Raw genomic sequence first — 26,168 nt, forward strand, 5'->3', positions numbered from 1 at the left:
TAAATGTAATTAATTATATGAATATGATTTTACTTAAAAGGTATAACAAATATTATAGTCAATATATTGAACCCTGATGATAACCAACGTATCTATTCACATATATATTATTATTGTTGTAGGTTTTCTATGCGTGCATGTTTTGGTGTTCCATTAATTATATATTTAGTATCTTTGAATATTTATATACTTTGTTGTAGTATGATTGCTTATAGTTCTGTTTGACTCCTAATAGCCCCAAAAGCACTTTTGCACTACTGTTCACTCTACTGTTCTAATTTCTAATTTTTTCAGGAAATTAAAATCCTTCTCAAAATTTACAGGGGAATACAGAAGCTTAACGTATCATTAGGATGGTAAATGATAGTTTTTCAAACTCAATTTGATAAGACATTGTATGTTTAGGACAAAAGAAGTGATAAAATTACTAAGGAATTAGTAATATCATAATATATCATATCATAATATGGTAACTTTGGAAATATACTTTAAACTTCTAAAGCCTGAGTCTAAAATTATGGTATCAAAGACCATTAAGGATTAAGGCACAGCTTCATGCAGTGAACTCAAAACATATTGATTCAGAGTCAATAAAAGAAAGATGGTTATACTTCAGAAACTTTCCTTTTCTGGAAACACAGATAAAAATTGCAGCTAATTGAGTGAACACTAACCAGTTCTCTTGCGTCGATCATGCTCCTTCTTCCAGTGTAGCAGAGTGTTTAGCTCTCTCTGACATAGAGTCAAGTGGTAGAAATGTATTACTTGAGAAGAGCAAGTTACAGAATGTTTGCCTTGTCAAATAAAAAGCCATTTTTGTTTTCTGTAAACATCCCAGTTGGGAGTTATTCTTTTGAAGCAAAGACCTGTTAAAAGCTTGGGGACACTGTGGTCTCTCCAAAGATAGTCAGCAGAAAAAAGTCACTAGGATTGCCATGTGAGGGAAAAGAATATAATAATGGAGGCAAAAAATAATTAAAAAAATTAAGAACATATGAAAGCAAATTAAAAGATGGCATTGGACCCCATTTTGGTTTAGTTTAGCGAGTAGCAAGCCTGTTCTAAATGCCCACACTACTTAGACTAAAGACCTGTCTCCTATTCTCTGTTTTAAATTAATTCCTCTTAGGTTTCCAGCTGTGACTCTGTATCCTTGCTTCACTACTGAGTCCCCTGGTTGAACCTTATTTATTAGCATGATAGCTATAAAATGACTTATGACCTTGTTTATTACATAATAGGGGACTAATAAATTGGTTTTCTAATACAGAAGATCTGTCCAATTTTACTTTATCCTTACATTGTAGAAGTGAGCTGGAATCGAATCCAGAAGACAAAGGGTGCTAAACCCTGGAAGTTCTGGCAGTCCACTACAAGGCAGTGTGTATTCACTCACACAATTATGAGATGCCTACTAGCCTGTGCAGCATATATTTCTCATGTGGGCGTAAACGGAGGAAAACGGAGATATCCCATGTAAACATAAAAGCATAAGAATAAGTTACAAATTGGTCTGACTCATCCTGTTTAGTTGCTAGTAATTAATCCAAGCATCTCATTCTATTATTTTGTGTAAGAAGCCATGGTATCAACTTAAAAAACATGCCTAGATACTGTACTTTGTTCCATGCACCCACAACCTTTTGTAAAATAAACTGACTTCTGTTCTTAGTTTTATATGCACTTCTCCATTTGTTCCACTGTGATCTGTTATCCTTTTGTAACTAGATTCTGTTGGATTAACTTGCTTTTAGGATTCTGAAATCTTGAATTGGTTTCCCTTGAAATCTGCTCTGTTTAAATTGTTTCTGCTAATCCTGTAAGTGTATGACATTTCTTGGAGCCCAGGAATATAACTTGTTGCTCTTCCCTGAACTTATTCCAGAGCAGCTGCAAATACTGTATTACAATTGTGGTGATTAAAACGGTACAGTTTTTTAAACAAGGTCTTACCAGTGCATTGTACAATTAAAAAACATCCCCGGATTTAGTTCTAGACCACACTTATAATAACATTTCTTAACATTCTGTTTGCCTTTTTATAGTTTCCGCACAGTCCTTCTCATACTGTTAGTAGAATCATGAAGGTCAGTTTTCTAATTTTATATTTGTAGCTTACTATATGTTTTTGTTACCTGAATGCTGCTGCATTCTTGTCTACATTAAGTATAAATTGTTTTTTTCACAACCCAGAATTTTGTCTAAATCTGTTTGTATTTGTTCTGTGGCTTCTAAAATGTTTTCTAATTATTCGAGTTTTGTATTATTTGCAAACTTTACAGGCTTACTAACTATACCTGATTTCCTGATTACCTAAAAAAAGGAACAGCAATGGTCCTAACACACATCCCTGAAGTCCTCCATTCATTACATCCCCCAAATATGTTCCTAAATTTATCCCCAATCTATCTTCTCTGTTTCTGTCCACTGACACATTATTAAGCCAAGTGCACCTTGAGTGTATTATGAGTACCTTTATCAAAATCATTCTGAAAATCATATTATATCTATGAACCACCATAGGCTGGGTCTCTTGAGGGCAGTGCCTTTTCCCTGATGTACTGCACCTTTAACTCACTTGCGACCTTATTTGGGAAGCTGACAGGAGGGAGATGCAGGCCACAGACTAGTTACAGAGAGTGTGAAATGAGGAGTGTGTTCCTACCTCTCTCTAACAGATATAAGCACGAGAAAAGAGCGAGAGAGGGAAACCATGTGAACGAGAGTAAAACAAGTACATTAGCAAAAATGCCAGAGAGTGAAACAGACAGCATGAGGGAAAGCATAAGAGAAAGTGAAACAGAGAGCACTAAAGAAAGTGCCAGAGAAAGAAACCAACAGCATTAGAAAAAAGCTACAGAGAGAGAAACAGACAACGACAGAAGGTGCTAGAGAATGCTTAGGTAGAAACTCAGAACAGATTGGAGAAGACAGAGAGAATTGTGTATGTTATGCGGCAGGCAGGCTGCGAGGTACAGCATATACAGGAAAAGAAAAAGCTGCGAGTCAGACCCATTGGTTGGAAGAAAAGGGAAATACAGACTGCTACAGGTTATAGAGGAGCCCATGAAGAGCTAGGTGTTCTTTTAGATTATTATTTGATGGCAGTTTTAGACTCACATTATTATAAATCAATAGCACAAGTTATCCATACAGTTTGTGTCTGGGGTGTGTTTGATGGACAAGGCCCCGCCTATAAAAACCGTCATGTGGTTATCTGCTCCTAGTGGCATCACTTATCATATGTGCTATTTGTAAACATTACTGAATTTTCTTCTTCACAGAATTCTAACATGTGAAGTTAGAACATTCTAGAACCTATGTTAACTATTGTTTTCAATCAAATTGTCATATAAATGATTCCCTAGTTTAGTTCTAACTATTATTTAAGTAATGCAACAGAAGTAATATAAGACGTATTAGACTATACAGTAATTATCTATTTCGGTTTTGTCATCCTTTTAATTATTAGGCACTACCTTAGCAATTTTCCAGTCAGTGGATATTATCCTTTCTTGAAAGATTGCTGGACGAGTTTTCTTAATGGCCTATGAACAACATCTCATGTTTTCTTAGTTACAATAAAGAGAATAGCTTCTGACCCCGAAGTAATTTTTGTGCACATTATTTAATGTAAATCTGTCTTTATTCAGCTTGAGGCATGTTATCTGTTCCTGAGCTATTTATTTAACAGTCATCATCTTATATACAGTAGGGCTGTAATGGAGCAGCTCTTAGCTCTGAGCACTCTTTGTTGGTTAGAATTTTGGAGAGTGGCTTTAACAATTATTTAAGAAAAATAAGTGCAGGCATTTGCATGAGGGTTAGATGCAGAAATTCTCAAGAAGATGCACCTGAGTGTTCTGCTGCTACTGCTACTGCCATTGAGGTTTCTCTTAAAATGAGGAAATGACAGTCTCACTTGTCCAGATTTGTTTATTAATTGTGATCAGAGATGGCAACAAATGAAGCCCTGAATGTTAAGAGCTTGTCTGCTGTTTTACCTGATTAAAATCAGTCTGTGGTGTAGCTAGTTAAAATCAGTCTCGCAATTGCGGTTATTGTATATGGGAAAACCAGTTGGGAAGAAGCTCTTAGCTCTTCGCTCTCACTGCAAATCTCTAGTTAAGGAGTACAGTATGTTCTCAGAGATTAAACAGGATAGATATTATTGGTAGATGTGAGCAGAGCCATTTCGCTCCATTTTAACAAATAAAACGGATGGAGAGGAGTGAGTTAGTTCTCCTCAATCTATCTTTCACCGGGGAGTTAAAGTTCTTCTGCAGGTTAGAAAAGGGGTGGGAAATTTTGCGTGTGTGAGTATCTACTGTACAGCTGCTGGGTTTAAGAAAACCCATTTCCTTTAGACAAAAGGAAAAACTAAGTAGGCAGGGTTTACAGATTAGAAGAAGGTAATAGCAAACATGTCTGCATCTGTGTCAGGGTTGCTTGTGTTGGATAATGAGAGACATCCGAAGCTTCAGTAAGTAAGATTGGTTATAGAGATATATAGGTTATTACCAGGTTAAAGAAAACAAAGGAGAAAGGAGACCAGAGCAGAGTATCACTCTATGAGGAAATAAAGTTGATCATAATCCAAGAGTTACTATTATATAAAGAGTAAATGAAAGGTTATAGTTTTAAAGAGAGAATTGAAACTTTTCCTTAGGTTCTACGAACCACGGGGTGTCACCAAAGTCTAGGTGTCCTCTCCTGGAAGTAGAGCTAGTAGACTTTGGTACAAGAGAGTTTAGGAAGGAGTCTTCCAAAACAATGAAGCTCCAGAACCATGAAAAAGATTCTGCCCACAGCCAAACTAAAATACAACATATAATTTGCTTAGTCAGAAATCTGTGAGTTGCAGGCAATGAGTGACAATGAATGACACCTTATTATTCTGTAAATTCTTGTAAAGATGAAAACAGAACAGAGAATAACATGCTAATGAGCCTATTAAAAGAAGTATAAAAAATAAATTGTCTTTTTCATGCAGATGCGGCCATTCAGAACACATGAGGTGTCATGGGACATACCCCAACAATTGCCCTAAACATTTTTTTTTTCAAATAATCTGCCCCCACACAAAATGTTGCTAAGGTGACATCATATAAATCCAGACAGAAACCAACTATTCTAATGGTCAGGATTTTATATTTGGGGTGCGGAGACACCACCATAAAAGAATGATCCCAAGGTTGTTGCAGGCAAAAAAGGGATTTCATGAAAGCCAGGAGTGTCGCTATTTCACAAAGCAACTTGAGCGCAGAACTTTGCAGCCACTTGTCAAGAACTTTGCATATTGTATTCTGACGCATGCTCTCCCTTATCCATGTATTTCTCATGCAACTTCAGCAGTCACAAAATGCATCGCAGCTGAAAAAACCCAGTGCAACCAACAACAAACACATTCTTCTCAAAGAGATACACCACCTGTTATCATTTGGAGATAACTAATGTGATAAAATGCACATGGATTACATAATAATAAGATAAGTGCATGACAGATTTTATTGAAAATGTCAATAGTTAGGAGCAGTAGCAACTGCATTTGTACTTGTATTTGTAATTGTTTCTGAAGTACTAATTAATAGATAAAAAATCCTGATTAGGAGTCCTATGTATGTTTTTTTTTCTTGTGGCAACAGGATTTTGCAGTAGATAGTACATAGTCTAACAATGTGATGAATGAATAAAAATGTGTATTGGATTTATTATAGAATCATGTACATCATCAGCTGCATATTATTTTCATTATGAAAACATTAGCATTGAATCAGTGTTCTCATCACTGTTAAAACACACTTGTATGACTCGCAATATTACGAGATAAACAGTAAATTCGCAATTAAATTTGCTATCATATTAAAGGTTACAGCAGATACCAATTTTAAGACATATCTGAAATTATTTAAAATAATAATGATCTTAAATTTATTAAAAATAAAAATTATAAACTCTACTGGTTTGCTCAGTGGGTCATGGAATTCATACGTTTATTTAATTGACACTAAGTAGATTTACACTACAAATATTGCAGGGTGAGCTGCAAGAAGCTACACATGAAAAGGATCTCAGTGTCTGTGTTTATAGAGATTCTTCCATATTATTCACATTCACATCTTATTGCACCACTCAAGGCCTTATACAAAAGGTGTGGTACTGTATAACGGGTATAGTTAAAGGTTTTTGCCTACCTGCAGGCTAAGTGGCAGGTAAATACAGATGATGAAAGATAGTTTTCTAGTGAATTACTCTAGTTGTTAATTTCATGGTAAATCATTAAAGTTATCAACAATCACAAAACATAGCATAAAAAGAAAGACAAACAAAGAGTGAGAAAGAGGAAAGAGAAACGGAAGACACAGAACACCATCATCCTTGTCTTCCTCTAAGCTTGTGCCATGCCAGGAGAACCATGTTCTGATTTGGTCTTGGACACCAGATCCTGGCTAAGTAATCAGAACCTTATTTTACACAGGTAGCAGTCCTATTTACTTAAGGAAATTCTGATTTTCTGTATTACAGATTCCTTGGACTAAAAATGTTTTTTTCCTAGCTGCTACAACATGAAGATTGATTCTCATTGACTTTTGGGCATCCATGTCGTAGGAAGAGAGATTAAGTCTAACAGTGTACCTACAGATGCAGCCATTCAAAATGGGTGGGGTATTTCGCGGTATACCACAGTGCGCGTGTCGCATCAAAACGCAGTATCACGCGGTATATCGCGTCATTTGACGTCATGCCGGAAAGTATCATTTCGTAGCTCTAACTAACGAGGACAGGACATTAGCTAGCCAATACGATAAAGGAATGACTTTTTTTGCTAATTTCTTTAGCACATTTGTACAAGCACTTGGAATCTGTCCAAGCCCTACTTTGTCAGGCATTTTCTTATACTGCAACGGACATAAAAACTCCCTTGCTTTTAACAGAGCGTTTCATAATTTCTACTACGAAAATTATTTAAACTGCGACACTTATCATTCAACCAGAGCTCAAAATATCACAAGGATCCTCAAGAGCACATCAAAGACTGTATTAAAAGATACTTGTATCAGATACATGAGAATCCAGGCTTTTTTATCAACGTTTTCTTTTCCATATACCAGATATTATGGAACCACTTCAGAAGGGTGTCAGCCATTCAGATTCCAGGAATCGGTACTTTAAAGAAAAAATACACCCGTTTTCCATTTCTCCCTAAACATTTTATGCACCGAATTCTTTAACTAAGATGTGAAATAGCGTATAAAAAAGTGGTAGTTTTAAGCTTTTCTGCTAATATAATATGGAATCGTGTATCTAAAGAAATTAATAACGATATAATTATATTCATGTACCGCAACACAAGCCCGAATCCAGCCGGAGCCAGGACTTTTTTTTTTAACAAACATTTCTTTGAAAAAATAAAACGTTTCCCTGCGTCACAGATTAAATAAAATGTCACTCGCACCAAACAAATTTATATTTCTAAATATCACAACATGATCGAATTTAAGCCATTTTAATAACAATGAATAGTCACCTATGCGTTACAATATAAACATTTATATTGATTTAAATCGCATTTTGATTTAAATCGCAAACGCGTGTTTAAATATATGTGTTTTTTGATTCACAATCAGACAAATGCAACATAAATTGATATCTTTGTCTTCTAAGTATCTTAATAAACTTTCAGCATAGCTTTCTACCTGTTTAGATTTATTTTTCTTGGGATCTTGGGATCAAACGTGGAAAGATTAGATTGTAATAGTTTTTATTTTTTAAATACATTTCAGAAAAGTGTAATCTATGCTAAAAAGCTATACACCACTTGCTATAAAGATACATATTGTAATACTTTTGGGCTCGGATAGGACGAACACAAGAACTCAGACTTGCAGAGTTAAAGCAAGATAAAGCCTTGATTTTAAATATCACCTTTTAAAGTGGCATCTCAAAGCAATACAGATTACAAAGTAAACCCCAACACTGATTGTACACATCTGTCATGCTAATAAAGCACCTTGAATTTAATTGAATTGAGAGAGAGCGGGGTGGGGGGGGAGGGAGAGCGAGAGAACACAGCCAGGACAGACAGGCAAATAAGATACACTCCACAGACATTCACAACAGCGACATATCATAATTATTGATTATATTGTTAAATTATTACTTGTTTTTCAGGAAGTTAAAAAAACACTTGAATTACTTATCCAGTCTCTCGAAAATTATTTTTCAAGCAATGCAGCTAACTTCGGGCAACGTGTTTTTTTTAATAATATTGACAGCCACATCTTAAATCTTGTCAGTCAGCTCTTTTTTCTCTATTTGAATTGTGGCGATTCAAACAACTTGGGATAACAAGTGGTCTCAAAGTCACCGAGCTCACAGAGCTTCAACAACAGATGACAATTTTCTTAGTCCTTCCTTAGTCTTCCTGAAATTGTCAGATTACGAGTGAATAAAAGCATTTTATTAAAAACACTTTTGCGTTTGTTTGGGAGCTATATTATGTATTTTTCATATGTAAGATATAATTATGTGTTCCTGCTTACATATCGCACGACTTTAAAAGCTAGAAAAACAGGTTTCGATTCACATTATCTGGCGAGCCTTGTTTTGTCAAAGGACAGCACACTGTCTCTCGCTTGCCCTAAATGGACAATACACAGGGGGGAGTTCAAGGTAGAAGGGGGCGAGATTTCCAGCGTAAGTACAGTACTTACTAGTTAAGAAAGCTAGGTGTTAGCATAAATTATTAGTAATCAATAATATTAAATTTAGCACTGTAATAAATTGTGCTAATAATAAATTCTATTCTACTCTGAGAATGTAGGGGGAGGAAGAATGCCCGTGGTCTTTTCACTTACTGCAATATTATGGACACTCAATTGACTTAAAAAAAACAACAACTTTTTTTTTGATAGCTGGTACAGCACCCCACCGCGCCCACGCGCCAGCATTATCTTCTCATGTACAGGTAGAATATGTTCATTGTCTTACAATGAAAGAAGGGTTCCTTTCGCCGTAGTCGGGAGACATTAGAAGCTTGCCACGCCTGGACTGTTACACCAATGCATTAGCATGTTAAAGTGATTTCATTGAGGAGCCTAGCTTTCTTGACTAGTAAGTACTGTACTTACTGGGTTTTGGAGGGGGGGAGGTGTCTTTCGCTGGAAATCTCACCCCCTTCTACTTTGAAAATACCTGTGAAACCGGTTTAATCCGTCACAGCCAGCACTCCCGCAGAGAGGGGGGTTGTACTTGCAGTGCATCGGTATAGATGGATAAGCCAGAGCCGAGTCAAGTCTAGCCATGTGTGAGTCTAGTCTCACAGAGCTTCAACAGCAGATGACAACTTGTGAGATCGATTAAGAATGAATAAAAGCATTTAATTAATATCATGTTTGCGTTTGTCTGGGTGCTGACAAAGTAAAAAACAATTACTTTTTGACAACGAAGAACTGTGTGTGTGTCTCTCTCTCTGCTGGTGTTTGTAATCATTTTTATTTTTAAATACATTTTAGCAAAGTAATGTACCATAAAAGTATTGTGAGACATATTTGGGTTAACATGTTCAGTGTTCAGTGTGTGGTAATTTGTTTGGTGCGAGTGAAGTTTTATTTAATCTCTGACCCAGGGAAACGTTTTATTTTTTCAAAGAAATGTTTGTTAAAAAGAAAGTCATGGCTTTGGCTGGATTCGAACACACAACATGTGATGGGGGAGTCAGGAACCTAACCCACAGCACCACCAGCAAGGTCACATGAGGAATGTTGAAAAAGCCCTACAAACATTCTCAACAGACATCGTACAGCGTGTACTATTCTTGTGTTGCGGTACATGAATATAATTATATCGTTATTAATTTCTTTAGATACGCGCTTCCATATTATATTCCCTTTTAATCAAGTTCTAAAAGTATGCTTGTTGACTCCGGTATCACGTTAGTTAAAGACTTCGATGCTTAAAATATTTAGGGAGAAATGGAATACTGGTGTGTATTTTTTCTTTTTACCGAGACCAGCCATATACTGTATGTTTATGTTCCAAAATTAATATCGTTTATGGCCTTCACACGCGTTACGGTATGCTCCTACTCTTTTTATGCTCAGCTACTAAGATTTCCCTTCAGTGGTTAAAATTCCATATAAATATTCAATACTAAAACGGGCACAGTAAAGACAATCTTTCTACGACTGACCAACGGACCACGTCACGATACGTGAGGCCGTAGCCAATTACCTCCGGTACGTGTCTGTACCGCGCACTTTGAATGGCTGCATCTGTATTTATTAGGTTTCTCTTTTTTGCCTTAAGGAGATGTAAAGTGCCTTTGGGTTACAGGGCTAGAGAAATGGGTGTCTGAATTTGTAAAATATAGGCCTTTGAAACATACAGACTTGTATAGCATGTGTTGAAGAGTAACTGTCTTGTTATGTGTTTCTTGTTTATTGTTAATACATTTGTCTGTCCAAGTTTGACTTTGATTTATTAAACTTTCACCAGAACTATGTCAGAGAATACAGTATAAAAAACCTATGTGCCATTTCTCAGGTGCCTGAGGCACATTTTAATTTAACCCCCCCCACCACCTTTTCTAACAATATCCTCATCAAGACACCATCATGTGAGCAATAAAAAGCAGACAAAATGCTGTGTTAAATCACAAAAAAGTGGAATTTAAATAAAGGAATTCTTTTCAAGTTGTTCAATGCACTTGTAAGACATTGTTTAGTACATCATGCCCAGTTTTGGTCAGCATATGACAAAAATATATTATACCGCTAGGAATAGTTCAAAAAAGAGCAACAAGAAGCATTACTGGTCAAACAGGATTGTCATTAATGGTCAGGTTAAATGTTTGTAAAAATCCCAAGGGGTTATTTTTACCAGCTGTAAAACAAGAGATTGGAATCAAAACTGGAATCTGAAAAGGGATGTGTTTAGGAAAGAGAACAGGAATGCTTTTTTACATAAAAAGTTTCTGGTTTCTGAAACAGGTTTCTGAGCCAAGTAGCTGAGACCCAACCTACTGTATAGGTTCCATCATGAAATCGCTAAAGGAAATTTTACATTTACTTAGATAGTAAAGTTCCAAATGAGCAATATGGGTAAACTGGTCTCCTCTCATTTGTTATTGTAATGTTGTTGTAATTCTATACCAACCATTACTCATCTGAAAACAAATACACCTGAAGAATGTGACAGGAGTGTGTCACAGATACTTCAGAAGCTTGCCTAATACATTCCACGTCTTACTGAAGCAACTCTTGCTGCTCACAGAGGCCCAGCAAGTTATTTCATTCAGTTCCCAATATTTAGAACTCAGTACAAAACTGTGCTTTTGAAAAAATCCGTCAAAGCTATTATAACACAGGAGTAAAGAACAAGATAAGGTTTTGCATTACAGAACAAGTACAATTTTTGTAAACAGCTATAATATTCATAATTAATAGCTAATCATGACCACTTGAGGCATTAACTATCAGGACCAAGGAGTCTAAATTAAAATATTTCAGATTAATTTCTAAAGCCATGTCATTTTTTCTTGAAATTTCACAGATATGTTTATCATAATTTTTTTTGATAAAAATCACTTTGATCTTCACAGGTTGCAGTTCTAAAATCTGAGTTACAGAAATCCTATTTGGTGATCATGTCAGCTTGAAATGAAATATCATTATTTAAGCTTTTGAAAGTTGTGTACATGAGCTTTCACTCTCCAGAGAAAGAGAGGAGATTATCTAAATTAATTTCAGAAACTTAATTGGTAGGCTCATACAGATGCAGCCATTCAAACCTGTACCGCATGCATCTACCCACAAATCATGGTACATGATTGACTGGCCAAAATGACTGACAAGAGCACTTGTGGTGCATTGGTCGGTAGTGAAAAGATTTAATCATTTAATCTCTTCAATGTGCACATTTTAATCTGCTTAGTATTGAATATTTATATGGAATTTTACCACTAAAGGGAAATTTTAGTAGCTGAGCATAAAAAGAATAGGAGCATAACGCATCTGAAGGTCATAAACGATATTAATTTAGGAACATAAACATATTATGTAAACTGTATATTGCTGGTATTGGTATTTTAAAGAAAAAATACACACCAGTATTCCATTTGTCCCTAAACATTTTAAGCATCAAAGTCTTACATGTGGTTACTTCTAAACATTTTTATGTGCTCCTTCTGACCATACTGCTGTACGTTTCTATACTTTGTGAAAATTGATCGTTTTAACCTTTTCTGCAAATACGCTCCTTATCGGATTATACAAAAGCATACTTTTAGAATTGAATTAATAGGTAATATAATATGGATTCGCGTATCTAAATAAATTAATAACGGTATAACTATATTCATGAACTGTTGCACAAACAGTAGTATAAGACTTTCCATTGATATGTGTATTGCTGTTTCAATACATGTTACACGACTTCCTTGGTGGCATGATAGTTTAAGTGACTAACTTATAACCATCAGGTTGAGTGTTCAAACCCAGCTGTCACCTGGAGTTTTTTTTTTACAAACATTTCTTTGAAAAACTAAAATAGCAAATATAGGCATTTTTTATTTTTCTAAATATCACAACATGTTCCGACTGTATGTACACAGCAGTACCGTTTTCGCATCTCTCTCTCTGCAGGAGTACTGACTGTGCCGAATTTCACTCCACAAAGTCTGAATCTCTGTATCTACATTGTATGTAAACAAATCAGTTTCACAGGTATTTTCAAAGTAGAACAGGGCAAGTCTTCCAATGAAAGACAGTCCACCTTCCCCCCACTGACAAATGTTTTCTTAGAAAAACACATTCACAACGCAAAGCTGTGTCAGTCTTTTGTATAAAAATAAATTGGTTTGAACACCATAGGTGCTGGTTTTAAGACGCTGCTAAGTAAAGTATAGGAATTTTCCTGCTGTCAGCAGTATTGTGTATATAGTTGACCCTTACCTGAATGAAAACATGACATAAAGAAAGATTCAGAAATCAAACAAAGCTTTATTCCTGTGCTTACAGTCTGGGTAATTGGAGGCTGCGCTGTTATACTTCCTTTGGTGATATATGGGTTTTTTGCACTAAGCCTTATTGAGCAGTATTTCTCACATTGTGAACATGTGTACACAGCAGTCCCCCCCGGGTTCCAGTTAGTGCGTAATAACACATTGATGAAAAACTGGAGGTTTAAAAAAAGAGAATTAGCTCACTGATAGTGATTTATGTGGAGGCTGTGAATATTTTCACAAGTCTTTAAAAGTGTTTTCGTAACTCTAGGTTTCGTGAAAAAGCTACAGGCGTACCATAATCATTTTCGAACTTCAAGCTAGCTTTACCCCAGTGTGCGCACCGCATTGTTATCTCAATCACCTGCTAATTCATTTAACACAACGGGAAGACAGGAGAATGTGATTCTGAACGGAATGTGTGTTGCGTTTTCAAAATTAAAGTGTTTAAAATGTATAATTCAAAATTAAACAAAACTTGCAGCTTACTCAAAGATTCTAAGATGATCACGAGGAAGTGTATTGCATGGCTAATGGTCTACCAAAAACTACAGTATGCTTAAGAGTTGTTAAACCGGTTTTTATTTTTTGGCGCAGCCAGCCGGCCCGAACCACACAGACACAAGCTAGCCTGCTAGAGCGCCACAATTCACACTCAACCACATCACAGATCACAGATCAGTCCATGTGTATGAGATATTGCTGTTTTATCTTTGATCTGAGCTTTAATAGAGAGTGGTATTAAATGCAACTTTTTTTTATAAATAACACTTTTCTCAAATTTATTTTAAAAAAAAACTTTATTTCAAGATTACACTCTAATCTTTCCACGTTTGATCCCATGAGGAAGTAGTATACGCTCCTGCTTTGTTTAACGATGGTACGAAAACTAAATCTAAATATTGAGAAAGCTATGCTTAAAGTGAATTAAGGGACTTAGAATGCAAAGATAATGATTTACATTGCATTGTCAGATTGTGAATCAATAAAGGCATTTAATTAAACATGAGTTTGCGATTTTAATCAAAATGGGGAAAATGGGGTTAGACCATTAGACATGCAATACACTTCCTCATGATCACCTTAGAATCGTTACGTAAGCTGCAAGTTTTTTTTATACATACTGTAGCATTCAGAAATACAATCGAGAATAGTTTTGTGGTGTATGCATAGATGAAACTTTTCTAAAATGTATAACAAAATTAAAGACAATTAAAATCTGTAATCTTTCCATGTATAAAGTCATTAAAAAGTACAATAAGTTCCTGCTTTGTCTAACGATGGTGTCAAAAATGAAACCTGTGCTTAATGATAATTAAGGGACTTAGAAGTCAAAGAAAATGATTTACGTTGTTTAATTTTAAACACTAAGTTATGAATGCAAACGCAATTGGTGCTTTACAGCAATTGTGAATTACTGAGCTCCGCGTTTCCTCCCTCTCGGTGCCACCTCCCCCTCTGACACTGCGGAGTGGGCGGCATGCTGTTTTCAGAGCCTCTGATTGGGGAAACAAGACCTGCTGATCTGTTCTACATCCCAGGAAGACAACAGAATATGATTTTTTCTATTCGAAACGTGTTATTTTTATGAAAATTGTGTATTTTAAACATTTAATTAAGAAGAAAAAACCTTACAGCGTACACAGAGATTCTAAGCTGATCACGAGGAAGAAAAATCACCCGTTTTTCGCGCATAAAAATTGGTTATTAACTATCAAAACCTGGTTTTATAGCTTTTAAAGTCGTGCAATGTCTAAGCAGGACCACATCATTATATCTCGTTTTTTATTTATTTTTTAAGTATTAAAAAATTCGTTTGCCCAGCCTACTTTTAAAGACCTCTACTTCTGAAACTTTTCACAGCCTGTACATAAAACTATATACACTTAAAAAATACCTGTGAAACCAGTTTGTTTACAATGTAGACACAGAGACTCAGACTTTGTGAAGTGAAATTTGGCACAGCTAGCAGAGAGAGAGAGAGAGAGAGAGAGAGAGAGAGAGAGAGAGAGAGAGAGAGAGAGAGAGAGAGAGAGAGAGAGAGAGAGAGAGAGATGCAAAAACTGTGCAGCACTACGTGAATGGACAACATTAATGTAGGGCTTTCAGGCTCATGTGGATTTGCACCCTGTGGTACAACTCTGTACATACAGAACATGTTGTGATATTTAGAAATAGAAAAAAATAATATTTGCTATTTTAGTTTTTCAAATAAATGTTTATTTCTTAAAAGAAAACTCATGGTAATAACTGGGTTTGAACATCTGGCCTCAAGGCTATAAGTCAGTTGTTTAAGCTATCCCACCACCAAGGCAAGTTAGATAAGCTGTACTGAAACAGCAACACACATATCAATGGAAAGTCTTATACTACTGTTTGTGAAACAGTACATGAATATAGTTATACCGTTATTAATTTATTTAGATATGTGAATCCATATTATATTCCCTAAATAAGTATGCTTTTGTTTAATCCAATAACGAGCGTATTCGTAGAAAAGGTTTAAAACGATCAATTTTCACAAAGTATATAAACGTACAGCAATATGGTCAGAAGGAGCACGTAAAAACGTTTTGAAATAACCACTTTGATGCTTAAAATGTTTAGGGAGAAATGGAATACTGATGTGTATTTTTTCTTTAAAATACCAAGACCAGCCATATACAGTACAGTTTACATACAGTAATATGTTTATGTTCCTAAATTAATATATTTTATGAGCATGTGAAAGGCATGGTGAATCGGAGATTCTCAAGACTTACTTTGTATGATCGGAAACGAATTCGTGATCAGATCAATGAAATGCTGTGGTGTTACTTTTATTCAATGAAAAAATTAAGTATTTTTGTTTACAAAGAAGGCTACAAAGAATGTGGACCAGGGTAATACTTTGAGTTTACAGCTTGTCCAAGGTCATTCATTATTAATACTATTAGTAATATCTTTGGTAAAGACTTTGATGCATAAAATATTTCTGCATAATTAAAATATTTATGATAAAGGTGGTAGGCTGTGTAGTTTTGTCCAACTGAGCAATCTTGCTTTCATACAATATACCAACTTTTTAATGTATAATGATTAAAATGCTGTAATACACAGTTTAAATTTAAAAGTCTAAAGAGTATACAACTTAAATTCTTAATTGAATAAAGATTGTCCCTCAGCAGTGATCAGGATTCAAAACTGACTGTTTTCTGGTGACAGCTCAAATGCTGTACATGAGAGGTTAAACTTTATTAGCTCCACCTGGTGGTTTTACAAAGTGACTCCAGATACTATTAACATAATCTAATTTGCATGCTGTACAGCGCAGTATGATGCAAATTGACCCGTTTCATTGCGACGTACCCACCACGTTGTACCGCAGCATACCTGGCTCGTTTTGAATGGCTGCATCTGTATGTTCCAAGTTCTGCTGTTAATATTCCTACTGTATAATCAAAACTGATTTGGCAAGTGTCAATATTTTTTCTTTGGTATTAAATTGATAAAATCGCATTATATTATATATAACATATATTTTGATTATATTATCAAATTATGTTTTAAAAGTGCAGTGTTCATTTTTGATAACATTTGCTTCACACTTCCTGAACCAGATATGGCAACATATTGTTTTCATAGCTTTTTATGATTACAGTGCTGATATGGTTATGTGTGATAAGCAAGTCAGGGATAAAATCATTGAAAAGCACAAGAGAATATTCCTGTGAGCATAGTCAAGTCAATCATACAGAAATGGAAGGAGCATCATACCACACAGACAGTGCCTGGATCAGGCTGTCCCTACAAACTGAGCAACAAGACAAGGAGGAGGCCAAAGACAACTTTAAAAGAGATAAAGAGTTCAATGTATGAGATGAGAAAAAAATGTGCATTAGTTAATGACATGCAGAACACTTCACAAAACTAGCCTATATGGCAAAGGGGGAAGCCATAACTTATGGTGGCAGCATCATGCTGTGCAGATGATTCTGGAAAGCTAGTTAGGATAAACTAACTTAATACTACAGCAAAATGTGCTACAGTCTGCTTAACACTTAAAACTGGGGTTAAAAGTCTCCTTTCAGCAGGACAATGATCCAAAGCAGAAGGCAAAAGCTACACTGAAGTGGATAGAGAATAAGAAAGAGAATGTCCATAAGTGGCCCAGTCAAAGTCCTGACTTAAATTCTATTGAGAATCTGTGGAAAGATTTGAAAGCTGCTAACTATAGGCATTTCCCAAGCACCTTGAGTGAGCTTGAGGACAACTGCAAAGAAGAATGGGCAAACTTGTACCATGCCAGTGTGTTAAGTTGGCAGAGACTTAACGAAAAAGACTTGTAACTGTTATCGCTCCCAAAACAGCTTCTACCAAATATAGTTTACTTTCCTGAATACTGCATTCATTCAACATTTTTATTTTTTTTTTCTCTCATAGATTTTGCTGATATGTACTGTAACCTATCTTACACTTAGAGGTCTTCCGATTGAGCATGCAGGTTTTGAAGTTAAAAAATGTGTATACATTACTTTGTAAATTCATAAATTGGAACATCATAGGAAGGGGCTGAATACATTTGCAAGGCAGTGTGTTTCTGAATAAAAAAGCAAGACACAAACAAAAAACATCATATAAACAAGACAAAAGTGAGATTTGATGCCAATAAATATAGGGACAGTATCTTATCTTGTAAAGCAGCTTATAGCCATTCTGTTAATGGACTTGTTGATTTATTCAGCTTAGCTTTTGTTGACTACAAGATTACAAAAACTGACATTTAACTTGTTTATTTAATGGAGTTATCAAGGTTGTATATTGGCTTTAACTTTATATATTATATATAGAGTTAAGAAACATCCTGTAGGATATCAGAATGAATGATGGGGTGTGACTAAACCATCTGGCAGTCAGTCCAGGGGTGGTCACAGAAGTCATAAAAATAGACCATGCACAAAAATAAAGAACAAAAAGGTGTCTGTTTACTGAAGTGTAAAAAGAAAAGTGTGACAAGGCAAAGCATTCAACAAAAACAACAAATTGCACTTTCTCCAGGGAATTCCCTACAGACAGTTTTAAGAATATCAAGCTTATAATAAACCAAGCTGTGTTACAGCACCCAGAAAAGGTTATATTGCAAATTCAAGACAAACTGCTACTCCATAAGTATCAGGTTATGACACTAAACAAAGCTCCACCCCGGCTCCTCTTGAAAGTCCATTTAAAGGTCCATCCGGGGCAGAGCGGTGGCTCTGTGGCTAAGGATCTACACCTATGGCTGGAAGGTTGTTGGTTCAAATCCCACAGCTGGCAGAGGAATCCTACTCTATTAGGCTCCTGAGCAAGGCCCTTAACCCTAACTGCTCCAGGACTACCATCCAATGGCAGACCCTGTGCTCTGACTCCAGGCTCTCTCCCTGTCTGTGTCTCATGGAGAGCAAGATGGGGTATGCAAAACCATAATCCTTAATGCAAGAAATTGTGAAGGGTTAAAGTGATGTTGAACTGAACTGAGCACCTTTGATATACAGTAAAGGAAAATTGTATTCCTAAGGCGCACCATGTTCTACGCAAAATAGAGGCCACTGTTATCCCACTTACTCCTGACAGAAATGATTACAGCATGAATAAGCACCATGTTTTTTAAAATGAATTAATGAAAGGATTAAAGAAGTGGCTCATATTGAATTGAATTCCAGCTTTGTCTGAAGACTGACAATGCTCTGCTAAATTAGCCCTCTATATATTCCTTTTATCTTTTGCCAAAAGAGAGGTTCACAGATGTACACATCCATGCACTACAAAAGTTGCTTGGTTTATGACTGCTAAATGAATAATTTTATTTGGCAAACAAATATAACAATTTCAATACAGTACTGCAGTTCATACAGTAGATGTAATTGTGTTCCTTGCATAGTGATATTGCATTATACAGTATATATATATCATAGGAGTGTGTGAGCTGGGTTTCCTTTGTCACCAAGTCTTTTTAGCAGAAGATCTAAAAATGGATTGTTTACAGACTGATGTACTTGTCTGGAATCTGCCTTTTCCCATGAATAACTAGGCCATGATCCAGTTTAACAAGTACCTTAACAGGCTGCAGAAAAGAAACTGAGCTCTCAAGAATTTTAAAACTCTTGGCTATTTGTAGTAGACACTGGAGCTATGGGATTCAGGACTTTTACTTATTAGCATCACGGCAAAAGGTCCAGGAACTTCACAACAAATATTATTTGCATGCACTGTATGCTACTTTTCAGAAAATGATTGTATATGTGTTATAAATATGTCCACTTTGGAAAAAATATAGATGGGTCCATAGTAAATGTAAATAAAACCGGACTAATTTTGAAATACTGACAAAATAAGAAACATTTTGTAATTATTTGTGATGTAATTAATTTGCAGTTCCCATAGCATGTGCAATAAATTGACAAATTTAATTAAATGCACATTAATCACAATTTATAAAAGGTTTAGTTGGGCAGCAAGGACTTCCGAGCTAATCAGTGACTTCTTTTAAGTACCTTTCGGTCATTATTGGATTACTTTCGCAATTCTTAAAATACTGTGTCCGATACAACTTAGTGAACCCCTAGCTTGACCACCTTCTTATCCAATAGGTAAGGCTTAAAGCTTGTTAGCTTTTAAACGGTTAAATTAAAACAGCTATATACATTAAAACAGCTATATCCACTGTTTTAATTCCAGTTTGAAAAATCGAACTCGGTTCAGGTCACGGGGCTCTGTAAATTTATACTGAAGATTGAAGTTGTGAAACAGCACCACGTGGCAACAGCGTGGTATAGAATTTTTCGACTTGCATGCGTGACGTATATGCTTAAACAGAATAAAACTATCCGGAGACTGAAACATGTTGCTTGAAAGGTCTGGGAGTTTCACTCGGGAACGTATATCATATCATCTACCTTCTGCTTTCTCAAGCTCAATGCTCGCATGGATCACTAGAAAACCTAACTACTAATTGCACTTCAGTTTTCCCTGTACAATAGATTTAAGCAGCTGCTTCTATGGATATTTTTGTTTTCCTTAACTAAACCTCTAAATTTGCAACTTCTGCTGAGAGCTTCCTAGTAGCCAGACTAAAAAATAAACCACATACTGTACATCATGTCTCTTTATATTTTCTTCCTTTTGTGCACATTTTCTTCGACCACTTGTGAAAGTACAGACCAGAAGCGTCACCAAACGGCACCAAATTCTTTTTTAGACATTGCTTTTCTCTTCTACTTTTCCCGAGGCATAAAAGCTTTATGTAGCCCTCGTGGAGGTTAACGTAAAGGGCAAATGCGGTATGAAACTGCATTGAATGCATCAATAAATATACGCGTAAATAAGTAATTTAATCTCTTGGCGTGTCTTGCAGAAATCGATGTCTGTGACCAAGTTAATATATGCAAGTGCCATGGTCAACGATTTAATGATTCCTGTTAGAGTGCGTTTAGTACTTTAATGTAACATCGATATTCTATGAATAAAGCATTTCAATAGCCCTCCCCCGCAATTCCAAGATCTCCCAAAACGTCGAAAAGGTAAAGCATTAAACAAACAGAATCTGAGGCATTCGCTGACACTACCAACACAGTTCCGCTACATTGGGAACGTTTTACGTAACAAGAAGTACTGTTTTTTATTTTCCCGCGTAAAGCTGAAATGGCATAAAATAACAGGCAGGTATCAACTCGTATCAAAGCCTGTAATACACAAGTGTTAGGTTACTAAAAAAGTATAAACCCTGAAAAATGCAAACGTGAACTCTAGTTACTAGCTAGAATTAATTTTCAATATCTGGAGGCACAATTATTATTATTATTATTATTATTATTATTATTATTATTATTATTATTATTATTAGTCATTCAGGAGCACTTTAACCTAAGGTAAGGTATTCTTCCATACACAGAATTCCGTTAACAACCGAAAACAGCTACCACATACATGAAAAAGTCCGTCATTCCCCGAAACCCACACTCACTCAACACGAAGGCATAAACCGATTTTAAAACCATGATTCCAATACCTGTGTCTTATACAGTATTGAGAAATAAAAGCAAACGAAATGGAAGCACAATTTACCTGAAGAAGTAGCAGAAATATGGGCATCCTAGCAGCGGACACTGGCAATAAATGCCGGACTTGGGAAGGCGTACAGTACTTCAGGTGCTCGTGATCCTTTTCCGCGGAGCTGTAACCTGGCACAGTTCAGCCTTGTCAATGGAGAGGTTGAGCCTCACGACTTTCAAAATCATCAGGCACCTGGTTTTAATGCGAAGTTGTGGTTGTCTGGCTGTCACATCGACGCCGGCGTTCAACATTAATGACTTGCCCGCTTACCCCCACCTTCCTTAAAAAAACTCTAAGAAATGTAATACCTAGGTGCTACAAAAATCAAGCAGAAGCTTAAGACGACGTTTGAGAATGCGAGTGCTTGAAAGCCGTCTCCGCCGTATCTTTCAAGAAATTTTGAATAACCTACAGTACATGTGTTACGTTTGCAATACACGGTGTAAACGCATAGCAGCCTTATGTACTTTCCCTGCCTCTTTTGTTAACGAAAAATGATAAAAGCTATCAACCTACTTATTGCGCTTGAGCACAGTACTGAAACATACAGGAGGACATTCTGAAAAGAAAAGGCACAATTTCCCTCCCTTCAGTGTGACAGCTTTCGCCTGCCCAAGACAGTCGGCCAATAACATTCACACTGCTTTCCGATTTGGTGGCTTTAGGAAAAAATATCGCGTTCCTTTCTGGATTTGTTTTCTTTTAATCTTCATTAACACAAAAAAAAAACTCCTTTTCTGAATTCGAACGATTTTTTTTCCAGTACCGAGTAACTTGTTCTACGTATATCTCTAAAGACCTGCTGCAAGACAATTACGACATCTTACATACATCTGTTGTACTTAAGACTGCTTTATAGATTATAGCAGCCCAGACATTTGGTCTCATTTGGAATGTGTAAATAAAGGTCACACGACTATCGTGAGCTGCCTGAAAATACATGAATGGAGAAGATGTCTGATTTATCGTAATCGACACGATCCCCATCATGGAGGTTCCTCACAAGATGGTATAGTACGTAATGTTAAATACAGTACATAACAATGCATATATCATTAGACCGATGTCTCTAAAGATAGTTAATTCAGGGCTCGAGATTTTGTAATAGCCCAATGCCCATAACTTCAGTCTTTATATTTTATTAAAAGAACTGACTAGACCGTGGCTAAACAAAATACTGTAAGTTGCCATAGAAATGACACAAAACTGAATTCAGAATTTCAGATTTCTGATATTTCTCCAAGTTAATTTCGAACCGACATAAAGCAGACTAGTGTGCATGTATACTTATTTATCAAAAGCTAGCGACATCAAACACTATAGCATATACCAGTCTGCACGTCTTACCTGAATACCATATCATTATACACAGCGAAGCTTTACAATCTAACAAATGTTATTGGTGCCAACACTTTACGTTTACGTTAAAAAAACGTTTAATTTCACTAAAACTCCATCTAAAAACACAACTGTAAAACACAACTATTACAACGATGTTCCATTTAAGGTCTGTGAATAAAGAATAAGTATTCTTTAAAGAGAAACAAATATTTCAAAGTTTCCTCCGTCTGCAGTGAAAAGCAACGCGTGGTGGAGCCGGTCTATACCGACAAGCAACTGGCGCAAGGCGGGGTACACACTGGAGGGGACGCCAGTCCATCGCAGGGCACAGACAGACACAAACACTGGCATGCACATACTCGTAACCGGGCCAATTTCCTAGAAGCCAAATAACCTAATTGTCTCTGGACAAGTGGGAGAAAACCGGAGCACCCAATGAAAAGCCAAGAGAACACGGAGACCAGACAAACTCCACGCAGATAGCAAAGCTAACCACAGCGCCACCTGTGAACAGAAATTATTTCTATAAATTGCTGTTTTGATTTTGTGGTGAAATAGTTATGTTTGAGATAAAATATCAGCTACAATTTCTGCCAATGTATTCTACATTTTGTAGTGGTAACCTAGATCATTTGAATAGTACAAGAAAAAAAGTGATTTATATAAACATATTTTGCATATTTATTTCTTCAGGCAGTCTTGATAAAATAATTATTTTCTTCAAAATTAAAGCTTCAAAACTTAATCTTTATGGCGAGGACTTTATGTGTTTGCTGTGTATGGCAGAAATCTGCATCTGTGACAGAAGCTTGGTGGCATTTTATTGTATTTGTATTTTATGTTGCTTTCTCCAACACTTTGGCTTCTGTATACCCATGAACTTTCATGCAGAGTAATTAATTTATCGAGGTGAACTGCAGATGTCCCTATTTACTGTAAATTCTTCATATGATTGTCTCCAAATCAGCATAATTCCATTTCAGCCAACCACACACTATTTTTTTTTTCAAAAGAACAGTGAGAGTTTGGGGAGGTTTTTTATACCATAGCTAATCATTTTGTCTTGACAGCTTCTTTCTAGCGATCCAATAACTGAATCCCTTCATGTCATAAGATTTTCTAAATAAGATAGTATGAACATAAGAAAGACTGCATAAGACAGGAGGCCATTTAGCTCCTTTTGTTAGTATCTGAATGATTTCAAGAACTTATCCAGGAGTTTTTTGAAGAATCATAAGAAATCGTCTTCAAAATGTGGTTGAACATCTTTTTTCAGGCCCTTCAATCAATATTTTTCATTGAGCATTTCTCTATTACTGCTTGAATATTATTTTGAATGTCTGTCATGAAATCTGTTTTTCATAATCTTTATAAGTTGTCTGAATGTGTATTGGATAGAAATAAGCCATTCTTATTGACACTGAGAAAATGTACATAAGTACATAAGTGTACATAAGTACATTTGCAAAGAACAATTCTTATAGGGATTTATAAATAAAATCTTTCCTTCTATTTAACATATATAAAGCTGTTAAAACCTAAATTAAAAAAAATATTGGAATATATTTAGTTTACTGTAAGTGCAGTTATCATTGTATTAGTTAATGCAGTAACAATACCAGTTAAGGTAGTAGTAGTAGTGCTTGGCATATATACCATAATCCAAAACAACTAAAGTTATTGCTGTCAAAATACAATACTATTGACATACTAACAATATGACTCTCACAGTAGTGTGGTACCTTACATGGTGAAAAAGAGCAGTTTACATTGAACTCTATAGCATTTAAAAGTAAACTCCACCCTACTTCCCACTTTCTGATAAATATTTAAAGGTTGCTATTTATGAAATAGTTAATCCAGAAAACACATCGTCTAGGTTGCATTATTTCAGATTGAAAATTAAGTATGCCAGCATAAGGAAGGCCTCTTGATACATTTTACAAATGGCAGATTTACCTACTAAATTAACATCTCACTAAAATGGAAAATCAGTTCAATCAGTTATAGTCATAATTTCAATCGCTTATAATATGGGTACTACCTTTCTATCGATAGATATTCGCAGTATCACTTAATTCTAGCCACATATGATTTGATTTGTAATGAAAGGTTCAAAACACATTACAATAAAGAGATTTTTTCTAGCAATCCAACTATTGAATCTCTTATTTTTCTTCTGTATTCTGAAAGAAGCAACTAGATTTTAATCCATTCACAACTGCATTTTTATTGAGAACCTTTTTAAGACATCAGTTGAGGATAATCCCACAACGTACAACTGAGTTCATGTCCAGTGATGGAAAAACAAAGAACAGTTGTGTGACTTTTCTCCAAATACTTCAGTTGCACTGGTATCATCATAAACTATGAAATGCTGTCACATTGAAGAGCTGTCTTTACAAACTGGACATTAGTTAGATGTAGTTCATGTAGGTATCTGCATCAGCATGCATGGGCTACGAAGAAACAAGTAAAAGGTTTATTAAATGTTGAAAAGAGAAGAAAGGAAACACACCCAAAGAAGTGTGTGACACCCGAAGAAGGCTCCACAGGCAAAACGTTGTGTTTCCTTTCTTGTCTTTTCAGCATTAGTTAGAAGTGTTTAATTAAAAATGAAGATACATTTTATCCTGCCTGCAAGGGACATATTTTCATATATTTATTAGCCCATTCATTATTGTTCTGTAATTATAATTAATAATGTGTGATAAAATGCTGACATTTAGTCTTTATCTTGATATCGTTTTAAATACGATACATTATATTTATTGTATTTAAGGTTAATATGTATATTTAAGGTTAATTTAAAACATATCAGGACACAAATAAATAAAAACATTAGGAAAAAGCATCAACCACAGTATTTTTAGTCAGTGCAATAAAAAAACATACAATATGTTCAGCAAAACCACAAGTTTCATTGCAATATCTGAAAACTAGTCCAAGAGATTGGTTTCTCCATGCATGATATATTTTTTCAAAAATTCATTTTTTCCATTTAGGTTTTGTTTAATTAACAATATTTAATGGTGTTGTTTTTTAATAATTGGGAATACTTTGTATCTCTGATGTGAAAATGACCAGCTAAGAAAGCTACCAAACCTGCTCCATTATCTGCTTGCTGTTCAATACTTTGTTAATACCTTTTGAAATTGTTTCAGCGGTTATGTTTTATTCCCCATCGTTGCCCTAACATGGTGGCATCCTAAGGGAGTGGATGGAATTTAGTTTATTTTCTGCTTCCTGTGAATTTCATGGGAACCAAGTATTTTGTTATTTTTAAGTGCTATACAGTAAATTGGAAGCAAAATGTCCCACAATGGTCTTGCTATTGTTCCCAATTTCATTGAATAATAAAACACCTGCATCTGCTCAAAATGGGATATCACAGGAAAGATCAAACTCTTTAAGTTAATTTGACAATAACAGCAAATGGACGTCAAAGGGTGTTTTTTCCCCACACAAACCCTTATATCAAAACAACCACAGCAGCAGAAACTCATTGGTGTCTGTAGGTAACCGCAAAACAATTCGTTCCTGTGGCCACCTTCATTTCCTTTGCAGGTCAAGCAAGCAATATTAATTCAGACTATCTATTTGATTTATTATTATTTTCACTTTCCACCTACAGCGTCGAAAGGAAGCTACAGCATCACCCACAGTGGTGACTAATATTCTCCACAGAAAGAAAATATACAATAGGTCTGAAACTCTTCAGGTTTCCTCTACGATTCGACATGTTTGAACAGTT

The 26,168-nt window shown here is 35.6% G+C and overlaps 1 protein-coding gene across 2 annotated transcripts in view; it reads right to left on the reverse strand.

Annotated features, from left to right (window-relative positions):
- chrm2a (cholinergic receptor, muscarinic 2a) overlaps positions 1 to 22,662 on the reverse strand; it is a 202,434-nt gene extending 179,772 nt beyond the window's left edge. The window contains exons 1-2 of one of the 2 annotated variants that reach the window (XM_088646915.1): positions 22,421 to 22,662; positions 21,086 to 21,353 (exon numbers count right to left, since the gene is read on the reverse strand). The gene's annotated coding sequence lies outside the window, so the exon portion shown is untranslated. Of the gene's footprint in view, positions 1 to 21,085; positions 21,886 to 22,420 lie in introns of those variants that run through there. The other variant, XM_088646916.1, reaches the window with a different exon arrangement.
- Between the last annotated feature and the right edge of the window lie 3,506 nt (positions 22,663 to 26,168).

Source organism: Lepisosteus platostomus, chromosome 9 (assembly GCF_059453375.1).
Source record: "Lepisosteus platostomus isolate fLepPlt1 chromosome 9, fLepPlt1.hap1, whole genome shotgun sequence".
In the NCBI taxonomy this organism is placed as follows: Eukaryota; Metazoa; Chordata; class Actinopteri; order Semionotiformes; family Lepisosteidae; genus Lepisosteus; species Lepisosteus platostomus.